Source organism: Caretta caretta, chromosome 28, assembly GCF_965140235.1.
Source record: "Caretta caretta isolate rCarCar2 chromosome 28, rCarCar1.hap1, whole genome shotgun sequence".
Classification (NCBI taxonomy): domain Eukaryota; kingdom Metazoa; phylum Chordata; order Testudines; family Cheloniidae; genus Caretta; species Caretta caretta.
This window is the reverse complement of record NC_134233.1, coordinates 12,742,704-12,763,567: the sequence shown is the minus strand read 5'-3', so window position 1 is coordinate 12,763,567 and position 20,864 is coordinate 12,742,704. Positions and strand designations below refer to the sequence as shown.

Sequence of the window (20,864 nt, the reverse complement as noted above, 5' to 3'; positions counted from 1 at the left end):
GGGACTTAGGAGACTGGGGCCAGGAGCTGGCTAGCCCCACCCAACTAGCCCTGCCTCCTGTCTCTGCCATGGGCTCTGGGATACATCGGTAGAACCAGCTGGGTCTGGAGCAGTGCTTCTCAACCTGTGGCCCGGTCAGCACAGAGCTGCGCCCCTTTGGGACATCCTCAGGGACAAACAGGTCGGATTGGATGTGCCCCACAATGGAACCTAGGTTGAGAACCACTGGTCTGGAGGAATGGATTGTGCAAGAAAGAGCTAAAAGGAAGTTGCTGAGATGGAGGAAAGGCTCCTGGAGGGAAGCCCTTGAGAGCGGGACTGAGAGCCGTTTGCTACGGCAGGGAAGGCCCTGGGACATCAGGGGAGTTAGGACTGTGCCCACTCTCAGGTTTTGTGCGTGTTTTTGAGCTTGAAGGTGCTAACCCAGACCTCAGGAAGACTGGGGGTTCCTGGACTTGTCAAAGCCTCTTAGGGAGCAGCCAAGATGGGCAACCGAGGTCAGAGGAGGCTTTCAGGGCTGCCAGGAGGGCTTCCCTGGGAGGAGGCCACTCATTGATAAATCCATCCCTCAACTTTCTGGCATTCTTCCAGGTTGGAGACATCGTGGGAGGGATCTTAATCTGGCTCGACAACAGCTGTGATCCCAGAGCCAGAAGAGCAGTGCTCAGGGCCATGGCCTTGCTGGCTCGCTCCCACCCCCAGGACGTGGTTCTAACCTGTGTGGCTCACACGCTCTCATCGCACAGGTAGGGAGCTGCTTTGTTATCTCCTCAGTCCAGTAGTTCTCCTCCTGCTCCTACTGACAGGCCACAGGCCGGGAGGGGTCCGTGGGGCTCACACAGTTGGAGGGAGTTTCCTGCTGTGCAGAGAGCTGTCCACGCTCCCTAAGAGGAGATGGCCAGGCCCAGCCACTAAGGAGCCAACCCCTCCTCCTACACTCCCCGGGGATGGAGACATGCCACTTTTCTGGAGAATTCCAGCATTCTCCTGATTTCTATGGGTCACCCCACTTCCTCTCAGATCCAGTACAGGGCCAATCAATGATTTGGGGGCTCACTCAACATCCCTGGCTCATGAGGTCTGGCTGCTTCTTACTGCAGGAGAGAAGGCAGAGACGGAAAAGGGACATGAGGCCCATCTGTCTATCCCCTGGAGACCAGTGCAGGATTCTTACCTGTCCTAAGACCCCCCAGTTATTCCATGGCTGAGGAATTGGTGACAAAATGCACTCATCCTTATGGAACGGTGGGGCAGAGGTCAATCTCTTAAAACAGACATTTCCAGCCCTTTTTGATGCAAAATAAAATAAAATAAAATCAACAAAAAAATCATCCCCACATGACCAGAGCCTAAATGCAGTGCAGCGAGCAGACAGCTAGCATTAATAGCTCTGAGAGGGGGGAGTGCCTCTTTCCACCTCAATAGATTGTTAACTTTCAGTCCTGCTGGTTATTGCTGATCACTTGGAAGGGTCAGCCAGCTGAGGGGTTTGTAACACAACTCCCATGTGTTCCTCGGGGCCATGAAACCCACGTGAACCCTAGCCAGAGGTCAAAAGTCCAGCTTTCCTTGGCATCTTCTGCAATGCAGTTCTGCACTGACCTGAGTGAAATTTGTGTCACACTGCAGAGCAAATTGAAGAGCGGCAGGAAAGAAATGGAACTTCTTACCCAATTCAGTTATCAGAGGAATACAGTGTTGGTTTTCAGATTTGAGTGTTTGATTTGTAAACCTTTCTGAATTTCAGAATCAGGTCTGAATTTCTTGGAACAGCCACAGTGCTTTCCAGGGGCTGTGCTCAGAAGTTACAGAAACTCGGCAGCATTGGCACAGAAGTTCTGTCAAGCTTCCGGAAGACCTTGCTTCCAGGCCATTTGCTCTTGAGTTGTCCAACCTAGTTCTCAATGTCCTAGGGCTTGACCACCACGTCCGACCTTCCTCACCAAACTTGGACGTCAAATGACTGGAAGTCTTTTGGATCCATCTGCAGTCTTCCTCTGCAGATGCCTGCGGGGACCAGCAGGACTTAGATCCGCAAGAATGGAGGAGGGGGATTTCAGTCCTACTTTCCTTCCATCTCTGTCACATTGGGCTTTACAATCTCCTCTTCCAAGCTCTTGAATCTTCTCAGATCAGGGCATGTGCTGACTCACTCTCTGACCCTGTCCACCACACTGCAGTAGAATTGAGCTGCTAAGAGACACTTGGCCAAACGCTGGGTCTCCGTTATAGCCCCAAACAGCCAGAGGAACTCCAATGATGTCAGGCAAGTTTCTCGGGACTGACCCAAGTGTAACAGAGCAGAATTTTGCACAGTCTGCGGGTCACAGTTTGGTGGTCATTCTGTGGTCAGTACATGGTCACTGTCTTGGAAAGAGTGGGTTAGCTTTAGAAACAAGAACCCATTAGGGGAAAGAAATAAATACAACTTTCTCTGAAGGGACTTGCCCTGCCTTAGCCTCCCTGCACCAGTGGCTGTCTCCTCTGGTATTCCAAGCCTCTCCCTGGGGAGGGCAAGAGATGGCCAAGCAGGAAAGCTCTGATGTGTGTTTCTGAATTTGCAGATGTGCCATTGAGTTGTGGAAGGCCTTGGGTGAATCATAGAATCATAGAATCATAGAATATCAGGGTTGGAAGGGACCCCAGAAGGTCATCTAGTCGAACCCCCTGCTCAAAGCAGGACCAATTCCCAGTTAAATCATCCCAGCCAGGGCTTTGTCAAGCCTGACCTTAAAAACCTCTAAGGAAGGAGATTCTACCACCTCCCTAGGTAACGCATTCCAGTGTTTCACCACCCTCTTAGTGAAAAAGTTTTTCCTAATGTCCAATCTAAACCTCCCCCACTGCAACTTGAGACCATTACTCCTCGTTCTGTCATCTGCTACCACTGAGAACAGTCTAGAGCCATCCTCTTTGGAACCCCCTTTCAGGTAGTTGAAAGCAGCTATCAAATCCCCCTTCATTCTTCTCTTCTGCAGGCTAAACAATCCCAGATCCCTCAGCCTCTCCTCATAACTCATGTGTTCCAGTCCCCTAATCATTTTTGTTGCCCTTCGCTGGACTCTCTCCAATTTATCCACATCCTTCTTGAAGTGTGGGACCCAAAACTGGACACAGTACTCCAGATGAGGCCTCACCAATGTCGAATAGAGGGGAACGATCACGTCCCTCGATCTGCTCGCTATGCCCCTACTTATACATCCCAAAATGCCATCGGCCTTCTTGGCAACAAGGGCACACTGCTGACTCATATCCAGCTTCTCGTCCACTGTCACCCCTAGGTCCTTTTCCGCAGAACTGCTGCCTAGCCATTCGGTCCCTAGTCTGTAGCTGTGCATTGGGTTCTTCCGTCCTAAGTGCAGGACCCTGCACTTATCCTTATTGAACCTCATCAGATTTCTTTTGGCCCAATCCTCCAATTTGTCTAGGTCTTTCTGTATCCTATCCCTCCCCTCCAGCATATCTACCACTCCTCCCAGTTTAGTATCATCCGCAAATTTGCTGAGAGTGCAATCCACACCATCCTCCAGATCATTTATGAAGATATTGAACAAAACTGGCCCCAGGACCGACCCTTGGGGTACTCCACTTGATACCGGCTGCCAACTAGATATGGAGCCATTGATCACTACCCGTTGAGCCCGACAATCTAGCCAGCTTTCTACCCACCTTGTAGTGCATTCATCCAGCCCATACTTCCTTAACTTGCTGACAAGAATACTGTGGGAGACCGTGTCAAAAGCTTTGCTAAAGTCAAGAAACAATACATCCACTGCTTTCCCTTCATCCACAGAACCAGTAAGCTCATCATAAAAGGCGATTAGATTAGTCAGGCATGACCTTCCCTTGGTGAATCCATGCTGGCTGTTCCTGATCACTTTCCTCTCATGCAAGTGCTTCAGGATTGATTCTTTGAGGACCTGATGGATGGGACAAGGCTGTAGTGTGCACCGTGAGGTAATTAGGACAACCTAAAATGCTGTTGGCAGGCCTAACTGTGTAGTGTAGCCCAGGTTTTAATCTCCTGCTGATGGGATATATGCTGGGTGCCTTGTTTCCTTTCCTTAGGAGTGCTTGTTCTCACACCTATCTCCTTGCTTTCCATTCCAGTTCAGGGAAGGAGAGAATAACCAAGTCTTCAGGTATGAAAAGGCAAAACATTTCTACATGACCCTTCGCAGTCAGTGAAACCTGTGGTGGGAAACGTGCCCTTGATTTTACTGCATTTTGGTTTCTTGTCTTGTTGGTTGCTCCCGAGGAGCTGGCAGGGAAATGCCCATGGAGAAGTGGAGTGGATGTGAGGTTTCTTGCTTATGAGATTTACCTGCGTTTTGGCCTCATTGTGAGAAGGGCAAATTGGATGAGACATTGCAGCTTTTCTGATGCCTGTCTGAGTTTGGAAAGTAAGTTCTTTGTTATCCTGTTCTTCAAAGGAAACTGAGGGAGTGGATATACACTGGCAGCTGAGAAAGCCTTAGAAGGGGAAATCCAAATCTGGGCACAATTGGTTTCTGTCGTAGATTGTAGTGTAGTATGGTGGTTATCATGTTTGCTTGACACGCAAAATATCCCTGGTTTAAAACTAGGCAGAAACAGTGCCTTTTCCCCCGACTGATCACTTTTCTGATCACTTCCTCCATTCCAAGCGCTTTGCTGAAATACACCCGTATTTCCCACACTTTTTGTTCCTTATTCTGTCCTTTTACGGTATTTTAGGGTTGTAATTTAATTGCCACACAATTTTGCTCATGAATTAAAGTTTAACACAACATTTGACAGCCTTTTCCCATGCCCTCCTTTCTGTCACTTACAGGAGTTTACTTATGGGAATATTCACTGATTTACTGCACCGAGCATTTCAAAGGAAAGGTCAGAATCATCTACCTTGGATTCACTTTCCTTACTTCTTTCTAATTCTTTCTCTCACATAGATGGGGAAATCTGTGTTGGAGCAATTTAGCTTACCACTCTCTCTTTCTAGACGGAAGCTGACACAATTTAAAACTTCCCAATTTGCAAATATCTATGTGAAAATATTTCTTAAACCAATGCAGAGATCCTGGGCAGGGCTAGGGGTAAGGCAGATTAATAATTGGCTGTTCTTTATTTTGGTGCTTGCTAATTGGCCATTTGGAATTTTAATACATGATGGCATTACAGCCAAAAGATAATCTCAAAATGTGGAGAAGAAACGGTTATACGGGCTAATAAAGGTTTCTTGATGTCACACCAAAAGTGATGCATTCGAGTATGAAAGAAGAACTAATTAATATCTTATGAGCATTTGTTATTAGTTGTAGCCATGCAGGTCCCAGAAAAGCTTGTCTTTGTCCACAACAGAAGCTGGCCCAGTCAAAGATATTATCTCACCCACCTGTGCGTTTGCTCGCCACACTACCTGAGAAAAGCGGGAAGAGACTCAAAGCAGAGAAAAGGGAACAAAGAAGTTGAATTCCTAGCTGAAAAATGGACCTCTTTGTCAGCTAGAGCCAATTTCAGATGATTCTGGGACCTCTTGTGGCTATTCCTGGTTTTGAAAAAAGCCAGGTATTATTTAGACAATATTGCTTCTAGTATATCCACTGAAGCAGATTTATGCTTCACGATTGCTGTGTATCCAAAGAGATTCATTCAATTCAGCACACAAGTGAATAGAGATAGGCAGCTGGAGTCAGCCAGTTCGCCCCCATCTCAAAGTCTTTGGTTTTTAAAAATGCCCCTTTTTGTGTTTATAAGGGACAGGGCACAAAATGGCCAGATAATAAGCTATTGGGGTGAAAGTTCTGAGGTTTTTTTAATTTGCAGTGAAGACTGAATGGAGAATTGTGTCGAGAAGTTTCTTTCCCTGACTGAGGGTGGAACCAAGGCAGCATCAACGAGACTCCTAACCAGTAGACCAAGGGTACTCAACAGGTGTACCACGGGCCAACTCTAGACAGCCAGAAATTTTTAATGGACCCTGAAATCTTTTTATTTACTTATTATTATGATTTTTTTAAACTTATTTTCTCTGGAGTCTGGACCTTGATTATATCTCGACCAAGGAATTTGGACCTTGACAAAAAATAGTTGACTACCCCTGCAGTAGACCATAATGGGGGGTAATGTAGGGTTTTTTGGTTCAGCTTCTCTATGCTTTCTAAGGCTACTTTCTCTCCAATTTAGGAAACGGTCCATTCCCCATTTCAGAGGGGACAAGAACAGAGAGCGAAGGAACCCCTGTGCTCATAACCTGAGCTCAAGCAAAAGCATTGAAACAAGCTCAAATTATGATTTAGGTTCCTCCATCAGACTCCCAAGAGCAACACAAAAGAGGAACAATCCTCCTCTGCTTTCATTTACCCCACCGCATCCCTCTCCGCTTCTTCTTCTGCCTACCTAGTGGCTTGTCCAGGGAAACCACACCGCTGATTATAATTTTGGCATAGAAAGCCAGGGAGGGGATTTGCTTCCACTTGACATGAGCAGATAGCATTCTGACTCAGTGTCTAGAATCAGGTTTCTCAGTTTCGGCTGCCTCCAGTTTGTTACCTCTGTGCAGGCAGGAAGCAGCCAAAGTGTTGACCCTCGCGTCACATTGGGTCTGGGATCATGATCTTTTGCAGAGCATCGGAAAGTCCATGTTTTATCTCTTTGTCCTTCTCGGTAAGCCGGACCCTTCCCCACAAATGGTTTCGTCTGACGCTGGAGGGATCGAAGTACCTGCAGCTTTCCTTCACTCATCTTTATTTTCCTGCATTTCTTGTGTCTTGTATTTCTGTGCCAGGGAGCTGGCAGGGAAATGCCCATGGGAAAGTGAAGTGAAAGTGAGCTTTCTTGGTTTGGAGCTTTCCTGTTGTCATAAATATAAAGGGAAGGGTAAACCCCTTTAAAATCCCTCCTGGCCAGAGGAAAAATCCTCTCACCTGGAAAGGGGTAAGAAGCTAAAGGTAACCTCGCTGCCACCTGACCAAAATGACCAATGAGGAGACAAGATACTTTCAAAAGCTGAGAGGAGGGAGAAAAACAAAGTGTCTGTGTCTCTCTGTGTGATGCTTTTGCCTGGGACAGAACAGGAATGGAGTCTTAGAACTTAGTAAGTAATCTAGCTAGGTAGGTGTTAGATTATGATTCCTCTAAATGGCTGACAAAATAGCTGTGCTGAATAGAATGAATATTCCTGTCTGTGTGTCTTTTTTGTAACTTAAGGTTTTGCTTAGAGGGATTCTCTATGTTTTGAATCTAATTACCCTGTAAGGTATCTACCATCCTGATTTTACAGAGGTGATTCCTTTACTTCTATTAAAAGTCTTCTTGTAAGAAAACTGAATGCTTTTTCATTGTTCTAAGATCCAAGGGTTTGGGTCTGTGGCCAGGAAGTGGGGTGCAAGGGTTGGGAGGATTTGGGGGGGAAGGACATGTCCAAACTACATTTCCCAGTAAACCCAGATAAAGTTTGGTGGCGGTAGTGGAAAATCAAGGGTAAAATAATTTTGTACCTTGGGGAAGTTTTAACCTAAGTTGGTAAAAGTAAGCTTAGGAGGTTTTCATGCAGGTCCCCACATCTGTACCCTAGAGCTCAGAGTGGGGAAGGAACTTGACATGGTGGCAGAGTGGTGGGATTATCCTGAAATCCTTTTGAGATCAATTTGAGATTTTTTGAACCAGAAAAACAGATTTTAAAATGGAAATATTTTTTTTTTCCTTTGGGGCTGCTGGAAAGGAAGTCCAACTGAAAGCAGCTAATTTTTTCTCTGTTTTGGGGCCAGAGCAGAGACAAAAGGGAATAACCTTTGTGAATTGCAGGTTTTCTTTGCCTGGAGAAAGTAAACATGTGTCAAGCAAACATGATAACCACTACACTACAATCTACGACAGAAACCAATTGTGCCCAGATTTGGATTTCCCCCTCTAAGGCTTTCTCAGCTGCCAGTGTATATCCACTCCCTCAGTTTCCTTTGAAGAACAGGACAACAAAGAACTTACTTTCCAAACTCAGACAGGCATCAGAAAAGCTGCAATGTCTCATCCAATTTGCCCTTCTCACAATGAGGCCAAAACGCAGGTCAATCTCATAAGCAAGAAACCTCACATCCACTCCACTTCTCCATGGACATTTCCCTGCCAGCTCCTCGGGAGCAACCAACAAGACAAGAAACCAAAATGCAGTAAAATCAAGGGCACGTTTCCCACCACGGGTTTCACTGACTGCGAAGGGTCATATAGAAATGTTTTGCCTTTTCATACCTGAAGACTTGGTTATTCTCTCCTTCCCTGAACTGGAATGGAAAGCAAGGAGATAGGTGTGAGAACAAGCACTCCTAAGCAAAGGAAACAAGGCACCCAGCATATAACCCATCAGCAGGAGATTAAAACCTGGGCTACACTACACAGTTAGGCCCGCCGACAGCATTTTAGGTTGTCCTAATTACCTCACGGTGCACACTACAGCCTTGTCCCATCCATGTAAGTGCCCTGCTACACCCACATAGTAACTCCAGCTCCTCAAGAGGCATGGGGATTGCGTTGGGGTCGTTAGGACAACACAGTGTCTGTGTAGACACTGCCTTACTCACAGGGGCTGCTGGCTGTCTTGCCAATGTCATGGCTTCCGGCTGGCTCCCTTCATGGCTGCCCTCCGCTCCCTGATCCCAGCGGGGCTGCACCTGCCTGGCTCCTCGCGGGGCTGCTGCACAAAAGCTCCTGGCTCCCAGCGCAGGGAGCCGAGAAGCCTGGGCCCTTGGCCCCCGCCCCCACTCCTGGCTGGGAGCAGGCAGGCAAGAAGTCCAGGTGGCCGGCTCCCACTGCAGGGAGGAGGTGGGGAGTCAAGAGCCCAGGGGGCAGCTGGGCTCCCAGTGGGCAGCTGCGCAGAGTGAAGAGCCCCGTTTCTCAGCCCCCCCAACACTGCCCCTCTTCATTTGGTCGAAGCACTCCTGGTGAAGACACACACTGCCGAAAGAAGGAGGGGAGTGGGGAGAAACTCAAATTAAGCTTCCGCTTCCTCCATCAGGATCACGAGAGCAACGGAAAGAAAACTCAAGAGGAACAAGCCTCCTCTCCTTTCATGCGCCCCCATCACAACCCTCCCTGCTTCGTTTTCTGCCTGCATTTCCTTTTGAAACTGCAACGGCTGCTACAGAAAACAATCATGTCTCTGAATTCACAGCAACATCCTGAGGATGATAAAAGTATGAAGGAATTCATGGTCCTTTATGACATAATAATAATAATTAATAATAATAATTAATACATTATTATTTGTATTGCAAGATTAATCTTTCCCTTTTGCAGATTCAGCTCCACATTGATTCTTGTTCCTCTTTGCAATGTATCTATCTATCTAGGCAACAGTATTTGCTGTTGTTTCAGGTGGAGCACTCAGCGTGTTAACGTTTTTCTGACAATCTGTGTCTCGAAAATTCTAGCCAATATGCCTGGAACTTCCAAGAACCGTCAAATTATGAAGGAATTCCAGGTCCTTTTTTATATTACCATTTATCAGTAGTTATTATTTGTAGAGCAAAGATTAATCTTTCGTTTTTTTTGATCCAGCTCTATGCTGATTCTTGTTGCTATTTGCCATGTATCTATAGCTATCTAGCTATAAAGGCAACCGGTTTTTGCTCTTGTTTCTTTGTATTTGTACACTGCAACTTTTCAGCCCAAGCCCCATGACCCTGATTAATGTGACACCAGCCAGCCATGGGTGATTCATTGCACTGTAGACATATCCCAACGTTATGTCTCCACAGCGATTAAAACACCCAGGGCACCTGTCTCAGATCCCGGGGCAGCTGACTCAGGCTTCTGGGGCTGCAGCTGCAGGGCTATAAAATGACAGTGGAGACAGATGGGCTTGAGCTCAATCTCTGAGGTCCCATGAGGGGTGAGGGTTTCCAAACCCAGGCTTCAGCAGGAACACCAGTATCTGCACCCCACTTTTCAGCCCCACAGCTTGAGCTCCAGAAGCCCACATCAGGTGACCCAGGCCAGCCCTGCTGCCATCTTTATCCCGGGAGAGAGGGACTCTACGGGGACCTCTCCATTGCAGTGTCAGCCCAGGGGTGGCAGGCTGTGCTCAAAGCAGCACCCTGGAAGCCCCATAGTCACCACTCTCATAGAATTAAGGTACGATTTGTACAGAGTCGGCCTGGTGAGCTATCATTGTAAAAGTCGTGATCTGTTGAAGGCTAATACCTGGGTGGATGGTGTGTGCTAGCCTTGTCTGGGAAGTGGTGGAGTTTTGCTCTGGGTGCGTCACTGAAATATGTGATGAGGCTGGGAAATGGCCACCGCCAGCCTTTCCGGTGTGACGCTGGAGGAGCCAGACTCGCTGCTGGCCCAGTGAAGGTATCCACGCTCCCAAGGACTCTCCCAGGAACCGTGTACAATGCGGACTCCTCCGAGACAGCCCGGAGACAATGGACACTGCTTGACTCACATCATAGCAGAGGAACTTCCTAACAAGTTGGAAGAAACTATGAAAGAGGGGAAGAGACGTCATGACTTGGCCTCTCTCCCCCGCAATTCAACACCTTGCAACACATCTGGAGGACAAAGACTGAACTGAAATAATTCAGAGATCAGAAGAGAATAATAATAATCCATTCAAATCAAAGTCCCCAAACAGACTAGTATTGGTTTCTCAGCAGAAAACTTTCCATGTGGGGGACTTTGTTTTCCCACTCAGACCTTGCCAAAGGAAGCAAAGAGAAAATCTTTGACTTGCCTCCTTCAGAACGCTTGGCCTAGACACTCTAGCTGTGGGTCACTGTCGTGGCCTTGCTGAGAACAGGGGCATTTTAATAATTTGCAGAGGTCCCAGGGTGTTTGGGGGAGATTATGAGGCTATTACCTTTTGAGATAAAAGCTAAGAAATACAGAACGAGACAATTCTTTCATACATCTGGCCTTTAGACATATTTCATTTAAAGCAGGGGGTCTAACATGCTGTGAGAAAGTAGAAATGTTGGAAGCTCAAATAATTCAGTTTTTTCTAGGTCTTGTCCGTGTGTAAATGGCACAACATGTTAATTTATAAGCACATCGTTCTTAACTTCATTAAATATTATGTGGTGTATTAACTATATCAAGTGCGTTGTACAATACAATGAATTTTCCATGCGTTGCCCAAAACATATTTTTAATATTATTTAAATGCACCGAACTCCTTGAACATAAAGTTGTTTATTTCATTCCTGTGCAGTGTGTTGGTAGCTCAGTTAATTGAGTTTATTGTCACTCTGTGTGTGTGTGAGGTACAACACAATAATTTAGTGATGCTGAAAACGTTCCCTTCTCCCTCCGCAACTGCCTTGGAATCACCTTCCCTTTGTAGATTAATCTACTCCTGTGTCTGTATGAGGAAAATATGGTTTCTATGAAAAAAACTCATTGTTTATTTAAAAGGACTGACACCAAACGGCCACACTATGGGGATACAACACCATGAGTAAGAACAGGAGGACTTGTGGCACCTGAGAGACGAACAAATTTATTGGAGCATAAGCTTTCGTGAGCTACAGTTCACTTCATCAGATGCATGCAGTGGAAAATACAGTGGGGAGACTCCTATACACAGAGAACATGAAACAATGGGGGTTACCCTACACACTGTAAGGAGAGTGATCAGGTAAGGTGAGCTATTACCAGGAGGAGAGCTGGGTGGGGTGGGGGAAACCTTTTGTAGTGATCATTGGTATTAATTTGCAAACTGGATACAAACTTAGGCTTGAATAAAGACTGGGAGAGGATGGGTCATTACACAAAGTAAAACTATTTCCCCATGTTTATTTCCCGCCCCCACTGTTCTCACATGTTCTTGTCAACTGCTGGCAATGGCTGACCTTGATTACCACTGGAAATCCGAGAAAAAAGACTAGAAACCACTCTGCTCTCGACACCCTCCCATCCATCTAACACAGACACACACACTTTTCTAAGGCATTAACTTTTCCTTCTCCTTTATGATTCTTTAATGCCTCTGGAAATACCAATTCCTAGAGGCCCCTTTCACAGAGCAAACAACCACAGAGCAATGAGAAAGCTGGGGGCTGCCAGGTTGTTGAGGGCAAGTCTTGAAAGGGATGCACAAACAATCCAGCTGGATCCCCGGCAACCAGATGTGGGGATTAGCTGCACAGCTGTGGCTGCTGCTCTGAGGGGAGCTGCATAAACTATCTGCCTGTGGATGCAGCCCACCAGCTGGTTCTCCTGGGGCAGATGGTGAGTGGTATGGCAGGGAGCAAGAAGAGTTGCCTTCTCTGAGGCTTGAACTCAGGACCTTCAGATTATGAGACTGATGCGCTGCCCGTTGCGCTAAGAAGGTTTGGAAGAGCTTTAGGCTCGGTGCTTATAGAACCAGCTGAGCAGCGGGGAACAGCAGAGCAGCAAACAGCAGGAGTTTGCCTGGGAGTTCACCTGGAGTGAGCCCACTGAGGCTTACACCCTAACGACTTCTCTGAGGAATTACTGCATCTCCGGAGGAAGCTCATAGTAGGAAGGTAATATGGATGGGGAGTGTTCAACTGTTGTGACCTGCACTGGATGTGCCATGTTTGTCTTTCTTCCAGAGGACAGAAGCGACTTTGTCTGTACAAAGTGCAAGCTGGTCTCCATATTGGAAGAGAAGGTTCAAGGTCTGGAGCAACAGGTATCGACCCTGCGTTGCATAAGAGAAACTGAAGATTTCCTGGACAGACGTCAGGATATGCTTCTATGGGCACAAGGTTCTGAAGATTCAGAGCAGGCTGCGCAGCAGGGACAGGAGGACTGTGAAGAAATCTGGCAACATGTGACCTCCAGAAGAAGAAGGGGGAAAGTCCATGTACCAGCAAAGCGGACACAGGTAAGTAACCATTTTCATGTTCTCTCCACAGGTACCATTGCGGGGAGTGGCCCAGATGTTACGTCTGGGGAAAGGGAGCAGAAGGAGACTCCGCCAGTTGAAAGGCATGAGATGCACTGTCCTAAGGTTGGGGGTTCCACGACCATCACTCCCAAGAGAAGGAGGTGGGTGGTGGTGGTCGGGGACTCTCTCCTCAGGAGGACTGAGTCATCTATCTGCCGCCCTGACCGGGAAAACAGAGAAGTCTGCTGCTTGCCGGGGGCTAAGATTCGCGATGTGACGGAGAGACTGCCGAGACTCATCAAGCCCTCAGACCGCTACCCCTTCCTGCTTTTCCACGTGGGCACCAATGATACTGCCAAGAATTACCTTGAGCGGATCACTGCAGACTACGTGGCTCTGGGAAGAAGGATAAAGGAGTTTGAGGTGCAAGTGGTGTTCTCGTCCATCCTCCCAGTGGAAGGAAAAGGCCTGGGTAGAGACCGTCAAATCTTGGAAGTCAAGGAATGGCTACACAGGTGGTGTCGGAGAGAAGGCTTTGGATTCTTCAATCATGGGATGGTGTTCCAAGAAGGAGGAATGCTAGGCAGAGACGGGCTCCACTTAACGAAGAGAGGGAAGAGCATCTTCGTGAGCAGGCTGGCTAACCTAGTGAGGAGGGCTTTAAACTAGGTTCACCAGGGAAAGGAGACCAAAGCCCTGAGGTAAGTGGGGAAGCGGGATACCGGGAGGAAGCACGAGCTGGAGCGTGTGAGAGGGGAGGGCTCCTGCCTCATAGTGAGAACAAGGGGCGGTCAGCGGGTTATCTCAAGTGCCTATATACAAATGCACAAAGCCTGGGACACAAGCAGGGAGAACTGGAGATCCTGGCAAAGTCAGGGAATTATGATGTGATTGAAATAACGGAGACTTGGTGGGATAACTCGCATGACTGGAGTGCTGTCATGGATGGATATAAACTGTTCAGGAAGGACAGGGAGGCCAGAAAAGGTGGGGGAGTTGCACTGTATGTAAGGGAGCAGTATGACTGCTCAGAGCTCAAGTATGAAACTGTAGAAAAACCTGAGAGTCTCTGGATTAAGTTTAGAAGCCTGAGCAACAAGAGTGATGTCGTGGTGGGAGTCTCCTGTAGACCACCAGACCAGGGGGATGAGGTGGATGAGGCTTTCTTCCGGCAACTCGCAGAAGCTACAAGATGGCACGCCCTGGTTCTCATGGGCGACTTCAATCATCCTGATATCAGCTGGGAGAGCAATACAGCGGTGCACAGACAATCCAGCAAGTTTTTGGAAACTGTAGGGGACAATTTCCTGGTGCAAGTGCTGGAGGAACCGACGAGGGGCAGAGCTCTTCTTGACCTGCTGCTCACAAACCGGGAAGAATTAGTAGGGGAAGCAAAAGTGGATGGGAACCTGGGAGGCAGTGACCATGAGATGGTCGAGTTCAGGATCCTGACACAAGGAGGAAAGGAAAGCAGCAAAATACGGACTCTGAACTTCAGAAAAGCAGACTTTGACTCCCTCAGGGAACTGATGGGAAAGATCCCCTGGGAGAATAACATGAGGGGGAAAGGAGTCCAGGAGAGCTGGCTGTATTTTAAAGAATCCTTATTGAGGTTACAGAGACAAACCATCCCGATGTGTAGAAAGAATAGTAAATATGGTCGGCGACCAGCTTGGCTTAACAGAGAAATCCTTGCTGATTTTAAACACAAAAAAGAGGCTTACAAGAAGTGGAAGATTGGACAAATGACCACGGATGAGTATATAAATATTGCTCAGGCATGCAGAAGTGAAATCAGGAAGGCCAAATCACACCTGGAGTTGCAGCTAGCGAGCGAAGTTAAGAGTAACAAGAAGGGTTTCTTCAGGTATGTTGGCAATAAGAAGAAAGCCAAGGAAACTGTGGGCCCATTACTAAATGAGAGAGGCAACCTAGTGACAGAGGATGTGGAAAAAGCTAACATACTCAATGCTTTTTTTGCCTCTGTCTTCACGAACAAGGTCAGTTCCCAGATGACTGCACTGGGCAGCACAGCATTCGGAGGAGGTGGCAAGCCCTCTGTGAAGAAAGAAGTGGTTCAGGACTATTTAGAAAAAGTGGACATGCACAAGTCCATGGGGCCAGATGAGCTGCATCCGAGAGTGCTAAAGGAATTGACGGATGTGATTGCACAGCCATTGGCTATTATCTTTGAAAACTCATGGCGATCGGGGGAAGTCCCAGAAGATTGGAAAAAGGCTAATGTAGTGCCCATCTTTAAAAAAGGGAAGAAGGAGGATCCTGGGAACTTCAGGCCAGTCAGCCTCACCTCAGTCCCTGGAAAAATCATGGAGCATGTCCTCAAGGAATCAATTCTGAAGCACTTAGAGGAGAGGAAAGTGATCAGGAACAGTCAGCATGGATTCACCAAGGGCAAGTCATGCCTGACTAATCTAATTGCCTTCTATGACGAGATTACTGGCTCTGTGGATGAGGGGAAAGCAGTGGACATGTTGTTCCTTGACTTTAGCAAAGCTTTTGACACGGTCTCCCACAGTATTCTTGCCAGCAAGTTAAAGAAGTATGGTCTGGATGAATGCACTATAAGGTGGATAGAAAGCTGGCTAGATTGTCGGGCTCAACGGGTAGTGATCAATGGCTCCATGTCTAGTTGGCAGCAGGTATCTAGCGGAGTGCCCCAAGGGTCGGTCCTGGGGCTGGTTTTGTTCAATATCTTCATTAATGATCTGGAGGATGGTGTGGATTGCACTCTCAGCAAATTTGTGGATGACGCTAAATTGGGAGGAGTGGTAGATACGCTGGAGGGTAGGGATAGGATACAGAGGGCCCTAGACAAATTGGAGGATTGGGCCAAAAGAAATCTGATGAGGTTCAACAAGGACAAGTGCAGAGTCCTGCACGTAGGACGGAAGAATCCAATGCACCGCTACAGGCTGGGGACCGAATGGCTCGGCAGCAGTTCTGCAGAGAAGGACCTAGGGTGACAGTGGACGAGAAGCTGGAGATGAGTCAACAGTGTGCCCTTGTTGCCAAGAAGGCCAATGGCATTTTGGGGTGTATAAGTAGGGGCATTGCAAGCAGATCGAGGGACGTGATCGTTCCCCTCTATTCGACATTGGTAAGGCCTCATCTGGAGTACTGTGTCCAGTTTTGGGCCCCACACTTCAAGAAGGATGTGGAGAAATTGGAGAGAGTCAACCAAAGGGCAACAAAAATGATTAGGGGACTAGAACACATGAGTTATGAGGAGAGGCTGAGGGAACTGGTATGTTTAGTCTACGGAAGAGAAGAATGAAGGGGGATTTGATAGCTGCTTTTAACTACCTGAAAGGTGGATCCAAAGAGGATGGATCTAGACTATTCTCAGTGATAGCAGATGACAGGACAAGGAGTAATGGTCAAGTTGCAGTGGGGGAGATTTAGGTTGGATATTAGGAAAAACTTTTTCACTAGGAGGGTGGTGAAACACTGGAATGCATTACCTAGGGAAGTGGTGGAATCCCCTTTCTTAGAAGTTTCTAAGGTCAGGCATGACAAAGCCCTGGCTGGGATGATTTAGTTGGGGTTGGTCCTGCTCTGGGCAGGGGGTTGGTCTAGATACCTCCTGAGGTCCCTTGCAACCCTGATCTTCTATGATTCTATGACCCTCCTCCAGGAGTGACAGAGCCTGGCGTGTGCTGGAAGAAGCGGGGAGCTCTGGTGCCCACAGACCTGTCCTGGCAGCTTTCTCAGCAGCAAAGAAATCAATTCTCCCTGCCCCTGAGCAACCCACCCGGAGCTAGGGCCAGCATTGGTGGGGGGTCCCAAGCTTTGCACCAACGTCCACATTTCAGACCTTCCTCTCATGGCACTTTCCATGTGAATTAGGACAAGCAAGCTGGGGAAGCTCCATGGGGTAACAGAAACCAGGCCTGCAGGGAAGGCTTGAATTCACAACCCCAGCAACATTGCCCTTTGCACTAACCACTTGCACCCCTGCAGGGGCTCCTTGGACAGCGTTGGGAAGTCGGCCGTGATCGGTCTCTGTGGTTCGCACCTTTGCCTGGCAATTGAAAGGCTGCCGGTTCAAACCTCACTCAAGGTGTGGCTTTCCAGCAATGAGACTCCAGTCCATTTTAACAGGAAGAAAATCTCCTCTATTCTGGTTTAGCCCCATTTGACTCCTTCTGCCCGTCTTCTTCCTCCCCCATCGGTCCCTTTCCTTCCCCATTGGGGCCATGCAGAGGGGAGCCCCAGGCAGTCTCTGTCACCGAGAGTCTGTATCCCATAAGGGGAGGGAGGGGTTGCTGTAAAGCATTGATAATGGGTGGGGAGAGGTGTGCGTGGTTAGGGGGAGAAAGGCTGGAGAACTAACAGTGGGGCCCAGAGAGATTTCCCCGCAGACTGGGGAGATCCCCTGCTGCCCACCATCACCCAGCTCTGGGAAGAACAACTTGGGATTGCTTGGGGAAGCCACCTTTAAAAACACAAGTGTTCCATGCTAGTTACATTGTAATAAGACCAAAGCCGCCTCAAACCCAGTGTCACAATCACTGGGACGACTTTGTCCTGACATTTTTCTGTCCGCAGCCACAAAGCGAGTCAAATTACGGCTCCCGTTCGGCGTCAAGGCCCACAGACGAACCCGGAGGCTTTTCCTTCCTCAGGTTCTGCCGTCATTTCAGTGCTGGCCTGTTCCGAGATTCATCGTTGTGCAAAGCAGCGTCAGGCCCTGAAACTGGGCGAGCCCAGAGCAGAGGCTGCCTTCATTTAACTTTCCAAAAACCAACCTGCCGAAACGTGGTTTAGCACCCATGCTCCTCCAGCCGCAGGGGAGGCGCCTCATCTGGGCCCCTGGTGCCCATGCTCCAGCAACATAAGACCACAGGGGCCTGGCTCCACCAAAGTCCGGGGCCCGGTGTCTCCCCCAGCCCCGCCTGCTGCCCCCGGGCAATTTAAAAGGGCCCGAGAACCCCCACCGCCATCACCGACAGCACAAGGGGGCTAAGGCGGCTTCCTGCCCACCCTCGCTCCATGTAACCCTTCTGCCCGTCAGAGTTGGCAGCAACAAGGGCCGGGTTCAATATCTAGGGGATCCATTCCAATAACACAATGCAAACCGGCTCGAGCCCCCACCCAGTGACCTGGGACAAATATGTACCACCCCCGCTGGGCGCCTCCCAGAGGCAATACTTCCCCTCTTGCAATCACCTAGTCTGAGTGTATCAAAAAGCCTTTTAATAACAGAGAGAAACAATGTGGCATTATGTTGGGGAAACAGCACCAACAGGATTCATAACACAACCCACGAGCAAAAAAAACAAACCCACCCCAAGCAAATTGGGGCGTGCCCTTTCCCTTTGGTTCTTGAGTCCAGCAACCCCAAATCACCCAAAGTCCCAAAAGTCCAATGACCCAAAAGTCTCTGTCCCTGGTCAGGGCAGCCCCAAAGTTCAAAAGTTTATCTGCAGAGCTTTACCTCCCAACCTGGGTGGAGATGGGGGTGGGGGTAAAAGGCACCTTACATGATCTGAAGCTGACCGCCCCACAGCTCCATAGGCCTCCACTCCACCAGCCGCCCCACAAACTGCTTCGCTCAGCTCCGCTCCGCGGCCCAGCAGCAGCTCCCGCCGTCCCACAAACTGCTCCGTGTCCCACCAGCAACTCCTGCCGTCCCATGAACTGCTCCACCAGCCTGTCCACGAGGCACTCCAGCCGTCCCACAAACTTCTCCACAATATATTTTCAGGCTCCCCCACTACTTAACACAACACTCAGTGATTTCAGCTTTTAGTCAGTTCAGCTTTTTCGTGAAGTCAGCTTGTAGTAGGGGAGCCTCAGTGCTGGTCCACCATTAGCCCAAAGTGAGCTCAGCAGCCTGGAACGAGACTCCTAATGCAATCCAGATTAGCTCTGAGATTCCACAGTGGAGAGACAAAAGGAAGGACAATTAGCATGCAAGGCCCTCATCAAGGAACCCATACCACAAAGTATTAATACTTGTCCCCACCCTCTCTCAATTCACAGAGTTTTGGAACCCATGACTCTTGCCTAGCGAGTGCTACTTAGTTGATGGTGAGTCCCTCCATCATAACAAAAGGCCAAGTACAGTTCCCAGCACAGTTCCCATAATCAGGGTAATAACAATTTATTCTTCCTGCCCCAATAACAGAGACACTGGGGATCCCACAGCAGCCAAAGTGACCATTTGGGCAGCTATGACCTCGTTCTAGGCGGGGTGGGTGTGCCTATGCAGATGAGATCGGCCCCTGAAGTTCTTTTCCACAACTTGCCAGACCTCACCACCAGATGTCAGGGTGAGGCTCACCCTGACACTGCTTACACTCCGTGTGGCCTGCCAGTCTCGGAAGCGGCTGGCGCATCCCTGCAGCCCCGGGGGTGGGGGGATCTCCACACGCTGCCCCCGCCCCGAGGGCCAACTCTGCCATCTGTGGCAATGGGAGCTGCTGGGGTGGTGTCCTTGGGCAGCGATGGGCAGAGACCCCCCACCTAGGAGCTGCTGCCAGAGGGGGGTGTGGGTCGCTTTTGGGAGATGCCTGAGGTAAGAGCTGCACCCTCACTCTCTCCCGCACCCCAAGCCCCAGCCCAGACCCCAACCCCCTGCACCCAAACTCCCTCCCAGAGTCCGCCCCCTGCACTCCCTCCTGCACCCTACCCCCATGGCCCAGCCCAGAGCCCACACCCCACACCCAAACTTCCTCCCAGAGCCTGCGCCCGCACCCCCTCCTGCACCCCAACCCCCAACCCCAACCCAGATCCCGCACCCAAACTTCCTCCCACAGGCCTCCCCCCACACCTGCTCTCGCACCCCAACCCTCTTCCCCAGCCCAGAGCCCACCCCCTGCACCCAACTCCCTCCCAGAGCCCGACCTGCACCCTCTCCTGAACCCCAACCCCCTCCCCCAGCCCAGAGTCCACACCCCACACCCAGACTCCCTGCCAGAGCCCGACCTGCACCCTCTCCTGCACCCCAACCCCCTCCCCCAGCCCAGAGCCCACACCTGAACTCCCTCCCAGAACCTGGCCACCCCACCCGTTTCTGCACCCAACGCCCTCCCCCAGCCCAGAGCCCACACCACACACCCAATTCCCTCCCAGAGCCTGCCCCCACACCTGCTCCTGCACCCCAACCCCCTGCCCCAGCACAGACCCCGCACCCTGCATTCCCTCCTGCACCCCAACCCCCTGCCGCAACCCACAGACCAAACTCCCTCCCAGAGCCCAACCCCTTTCCCTCTCCCTCCCATACCCAAACTCCCTCCCAGAGCCTTAGGCAGATGTGGGGGGAGGTGGACGGGGAGGCAGGACTTGGTCCCATTCTGGAAACCACCAAAAATTGTAGAAACCTGCTGCCCCTGTCCAGCCCAACCTTCTGCGGGTGCCCCTCAGGCCCCACCCGTGCAGGGTTTGAAGCTTGCATTGCTTAAATTCCAGGACACTGGGGGACTTCAGCTCCCCTTTGTCCAGCGGGAACCTTCACCCCACTCCCAACCAGATTCTTGTCCATGGGATGACTGTCGGGGGGCTGGGCCCCTCTTTGTCTTTTCTCTCTCTAGGACAGGCCAGGGTACCTAGAACTGGGGTATCTGAGCACCCAGGACCTTCTATGGAGATGCCCTTCTCCTTCCCCTTCTGTGGTCCCATCTGTCATTGACTCCAGCCTGTTTTCTATCCATCGTCAGCACCATCCCAAGCCAGCTGCACCCGCCTCAAAAAGACAGTGTCCCCTGATGGGTGTAAATCACTGAGCTCTCTCCTCTCTGAGCACTGACTGCCCCTCCGTCTCCTTGCCCCTCAGTCTGGGCAGACGGGACCTATCCCTCCTGGGCTGGAGGATTCCCCCTTCTCATCCGCTACTGTCCCAAGCCACCCCTTAAATCTTAATCTTAAATGTACCAAGGTGACTTAGGAGCAGAAACCCGCACAGACCTTCCGTGCAATGGGCACCTGCCACGCACTGAGCAGGACTGAAACTCCTGCAGGGAGACTGCTGGGCCACATCCCCTCTGGGCCTGAGCAAAGCAGCAGGGTGAAA

General features: G+C 49.7%; 1 non-coding gene across 1 annotated transcript; it reads right to left on the bottom strand.

Moving 5' to 3' along the window:
* Nucleotides 1–12,234: 12,234 nt before the first annotated feature.
* Nucleotides 12,235–12,307, bottom strand: TRNAM-CAU (transfer RNA methionine (anticodon CAU)). Its single transcript has one exon. It is a non-coding gene; the product is annotated as a tRNA-Met (tRNA).
* Nucleotides 12,308–20,864: the final 8,557 nt, after the last annotated feature.